This window comes from Trachymyrmex septentrionalis, unplaced genomic scaffold (genome assembly GCF_001594115.1).
Source record: "Trachymyrmex septentrionalis isolate Tsep2-gDNA-1 unplaced genomic scaffold, Tsep1.0 scaffold69, whole genome shotgun sequence".
Lineage (NCBI taxonomy): Eukaryota > Metazoa > Arthropoda > Insecta > Hymenoptera > Formicidae > Trachymyrmex > Trachymyrmex septentrionalis.
This window is the reverse complement of record NW_017305873.1, coordinates 1287060-1292485: the sequence shown is the minus strand read 5'-3', so window position 1 is coordinate 1292485 and position 5426 is coordinate 1287060. Positions and strand designations below refer to the sequence as shown.

Genomic DNA, 5426 nt, shown 5'->3' with positions numbered 1-5426 from the left:
ATTATCCAAAAGATATATTTGGGACGAATTATAAAAGATTTAATGAAACCATATACGCGAATTTAATGTTTTGAATTTGCAATAGATGTAGAACATAAATGAATTCGAAAAATGAATGACAAATAAATAATAATACATTAAAGCTCTGAATAAATCAGTATAATTGAAACAGTTGAGCTGATAAATATTGGTAACTCAATGCAATGATTTATAATATATGCTGTTAATATTAAAAGAAAAAATAAGATATCACTCGCAACAATATTGCCGTTAACACGTTTATTTATTATGATAGTTTTAGATAGTTTCGCGCTGTGTATTTTATTTCACAACGAGGTTGCAAATCGGCACTTCGCAACAGGAACAAAGGCGAGACGATCGTTTCGCAAACTTGTTCAACTTTTAATGACTCATTCTGCAGAGGCATTTGATTCCGAACAGAACGTAGCTTGCACGAGTTCGAGAAGAATAATCAAGTTAGGTAACAAGCCGAAGAATCTTCGGCCTTCTCCCATCGGGAAGGCATTCCGCCAACACAGAAATTCCATTCGGCAAAAATCCCCTTCGTCGCGCCTCCCTTGATCGGCGTCCTTCGTTAATTAGTAAGAAAATTAATGAAGCCGCCTCCGTGAGCGCAAACTTCGCGCGCGCGAGACTCATTAGTCTTTTATAACTGCGAGCATTAACGAAAGTAGTAGATGCACTCCTTGATAGACGATTACGTGTCTACTAGTAGTAACGACCTAACGAGGTAGACATTAAAAGAAATTCCTAATTAAGGTTGAATCTGCGTTAGTTTTTTCGTTTAGGCCAACCGTGGCGATGATATTTATATATATTATAAAGAATTTTATTACTTGGAATTATAAATAATTAAAGGAATACAAATACTTAAAAGAAAGTATTTATTATTTGTAATTGATTTCATAGTAAAATAATTATAATTCTCCATTTTTTATAATTATTACAATTGCAATATATAATTGCTACAATTTTAATAATAATGATATTTATATTTCCACAAAAAGAATATATCATTGACACCGAAAATGATTTTAAATTATAGTTAAATTAATTGCCACATTTTTCTTTCGGTGAGTAAGAAGGAACGGTATACTAGTGCGTGCAATTCAGTGGTGTTTGACAAGTCGAAAATTAATTTTCCATTTTTCTGAAATTTTAATTGAAATGTAATCACAAAATTGTTTAATAGGAAGGATTCTAACTAAATTATGAATATGAATATTATTGAAATAACACATTGTATATAGCGAATTACATTTTATAATTAATTTTAAGTAGGATTTAACAAAATATTAATTTTTAGCCATCGAATTATTTAAATTTAAAATTAAATTAAAAATTGCACAAACGAGAAAAATTAAATTTACTAGAAGAACTCTTCCTAGTTTTTATCATTTTCAAGAGAAAAGCGTCTGAAAATGAAGTAGGAAACAAAGCGTAGTTTACAATTTGACTGTCGGTCTGAATGTCCTTTATCAGGCCAGGTCAGACCCGTACATTTTACGGACGCTATCAATCCGTGGGGCGGATGTTCTCGACGAGCTCACGATACAAAGTACTTTCGTAACGAAGCCGAGCGAGTTCCGAGCAGATTTTAGCGACAAAACGAGAGAATCCATGGAGTCGCAAACGGCGTAACGACTCTCAAAAAGTACTCTCTCGCTGGCAGCGCTACGGAAGAAGGGTTTAGCTCACTCCGGAGACGAGTGAACTTCAGAAATGTTACTCCTGGTACCTTGATAACTCAATCCGTGGGGAGCTAATAATTCTCTCTCTTCCGACACGAATTGTTCTCTCAATGTTGCGATATGAAGTCTTCCCATTTAACAATGATTTCGCTCAAAAAATTAGACAATTTCAAAGTTCCATTTTGAATATAAATCGTGCGCGGAAAGTCTTTTAATAATAATTGAAAATTAAATTTAAAAAATAACATATCCTTTTTCTAATGTTATCGAATGAATTTTTATTTAATAAAAAATTCTTATTTTCACTTAGTTAGGATAAAAAAAAACAAAAATATTAGGTATATAATGTAAATTTATTTTAAAAAATCTGTAATTGGCACAAAATATGTATTTTACAGTAATTGAAAGGCATACACATGAAATGTGTGTTAATATACACACGTATCTTCTCGCTTGCGAATAGTAAGAGAATTACTTTAGTGATTTGTTTCCACCGAGCTTGGATTCTTCGCCTCCGAAATTAATTAGTTTACCCAGAGTTTAACACTTGCTACACTCCTAGCAAGTGTTATTCCACTGCACGCCTCGTACATTTCCCTGTATTTTCCGAGCCGTGAGGACCGTACATCGTCGCCTCGTTTACAGACTTTCGCTAAAACTAGAACGAGAATAGACCGCGAAGAACGGTACTTCTCTCCTTTGTTTTGTCACCCCCTCTTCTCATTCCAACGAGACTCTAATGATATGAGCTCACGACAACTTTGCCAAATTATGGCAATAATATTACTTAAAATCGCATATTGCGGATCTCGGCGAAATTTCACTTAAGTCGGCGATTCGCGAGATCGGTGCGCGTACGAACCTATTATAGAAGTGCGACTCCTCTAATGTTCAGTCGTTCTCGAAACAACCGACTTTTACCTACGAACGAGCTGCTTAACGAGCTGACTTTTCCTACCGCACCTACACACTTTAATTCCGCCAATTTAACTTTCTTCTTTACCTCCTTTCGCTATTTCGCACGACCCATTTTAGGACTAACATTGAAGTCGAAATCATTTCGATATATTATGTTCAATTTGTCATCAGTATAGAACTATTTATTTCACACTGATTATCACATATACAGAAAAATATTTAAAAATATTTTTAATTGTCTTATTTTTGCGAAGTTCTTAATTTTCTATGTAATTTGAAATAAATTAGAATGTACTCATATATCGTTTAAAATCTGTAAAAATTCGTATATATATATAATCAGATCAAACACGAAATAAATTTAATCTTCCGCTGGCAGTGTTGGACTTTAAAGGTACAATCAGTTTTTTGTATTTTAAATTCTAGTAGATTTAAATCTGTAAAAAATAAATAAAATACAATCCAACATTTGTGTTAAAGTTTTTATAAGAATTTTTTTTAATTTTTACAGTTCGAAACAATAAAAAATCTACGCTGAAGGTTGAAAGGTTGCGAACAAGCAGTAAAAATTTCATTGTTATGATCATTTTATTATATAAAATTCTTTATTACTTATTTACTCTTGCACAAATTTATTTTACTTCTCTATAATATTATACTAACTTGGTCGAAATAAAATTTAAAGTTTATTTTAAATATAAGATAAATCGATTTCCTCTTCACTGATTAGTCACTGAGAAAGCTGAAATAGGATTGAACTGTCTTAAAAGAGTTAGTTAACTTTTTTCTTCGAGTAAGGTATAAAGTTTCAGGCGTGCAAAAATCAACTTTAGAATAATTTTTAAACTGATCACTACCTAATCTTTGTCGTAAACTTAACAGAATTAAGGAATCTCCTTTTATTTTAACACATAAAATTTGCAACATTTACATTAAATTTAATTGTACTGATATTTTTAACTTTTATTTTCTAATATTGTTTCTTACTGTCTCGTATTTCCTAAATTTTTGAAAATTTATTATTATAGTTAATTTCTATTTTAGATCTTTTAAAGCATTTTCTTGCTAACCACTTAAGCCTCAAGCGTCGCACTTAGGCATTATTGTCGCAGTGTCCAACAGATAAAATGACACTCCTTCTCGAACTCTCATTTCAGAAGTCATACGATAAATGCGCGAACAACTCGCGCATTTTGAACGAAGCGCACCTTATTGAACCGTAATTCGATTAAAGCCACTCCATGCGCGCGAGTAATAATAGCTGCTCATTAAATTCCCCCGAAGAGGCGACGAAAGTGTTTGAGTTTGCGTTTCCATTTGAAAAGACGTTTGATTGGGAATACAAATTCGCAAAAAGGAACTCACAAAAATCGTGCGAGTAGAAAAAGAAGAGCACGCAAATCAAAGGAAATAGTTTAATTTTCTAAAGAACTTTATTAATAGCAAAATGCAAACTACATACCCATTTATAGTGCAAAATATAGAAAATAAAAATTTTGTATAGTCACACATAAATGTAAAACTTGATAATAGAAATTATGTAAAATCGGCATTTGCATTTCTCAAAGATAACCGAATTAGTAATTGAGAGATTGAATGAATGATGCCATTACTTGCATATATCTACAGCATTAATTACTATTGACAGTATAATATATTAATAATAATATTGAGTATCTCAAATAATAATATTGAGTATCTAAATTTAGAACTTATCTAAAATAAGTGCACTATTACTTTTTAGAATTATTAAACTTTTAAAGTATTTTCGGCAATAAATTCAATTTTTAATTCCATTAAGGTAAGGGCATCATTATTTTTTAACTGACGGCTTTAAATTAATTTTTTTATAAATTATAGATTAAAAATGTTTTAAAACTAGGTACTACATATTGATATCAGTGATATAAAATAGTTCACATGCGTGCGTATGAATGTTTCTTTGAGATTACAAGATCAGTTTTTTAAGTCAACGTAATTGACTTATAAAGAGATAACTAAGTTGGATGGCAGTGGGATGTATGGGATGTAGAAGAAAGTAAAATGATGAAAGGCAGACGTCTCCGCTCGTCTAAGGAAGAGTACTAAAAGCTTCGTCGAATTCTTCCCGCCTACACACCTGACGACATGAATTTTGATTCGCAAATGAAATCTGAACTTCATCGGGAGTTTCGCGCTCGGTAGTTCTCTCTCGGCTGCCTTTGTTTTCGGCAGCTTTTCATAGCGAGTACCAATTATACGGACCATTCTCTCATCCCGATTCCTTTCATCTCGGTCCGTCCTCCATCCCATTCCATTTTTTTCTCGATCTATCCACCTTCCTCTTCGTCGTCGACATCGATCTGCATTTTCTTTTTTCCTATTAGTCGGAAACTTCCACGGAGAATGTCGGACAGAAAAGGAGCCTGGCATGAAATTCGCAGGCGAACTGAATTCTAATTATCCCGGCGTTTCTTTCGCGCATTCTCCGCGTTCCGTTTCTTCCCTTTTTTTGCTTTGCGTTCGCCGGACCGCGTCCTTCGTTATGCGCTACCGCACGTTGCAAAAAGCGTATTCTGAAAAGGGACGGAAGTGGAGAGACCGAATGGAAATCAGAAAAGCGAACGTCCATGCAGAGTCGCGCTTATGACCTGTACGTGATTGCCATTGAAATTGCCTTTCTTGTTGTGCACAACGAATTATTTGTATCAAATTGAATTATTAATATAGGTAGAGAGAAAGTCTGTATGTAGGCTCTATTTATATCAAAAACAGTGTAAATGAAAATATATTATTAAAATAGAGAAAAAGTACATT

The 5426-nt window shown here is 33.0% G+C and overlaps 1 protein-coding gene across 1 annotated transcript in view; it reads left to right on the top strand.

Annotated features, from left to right (window-relative positions):
* The window catches only part of LOC108753387 (protein turtle-like), a 236711-nt gene that overhangs the window by 122741 nt on the left and 108544 nt on the right, over window positions 1-5426 (top strand). The gene's annotated exons all lie outside the window — the stretch shown is intronic.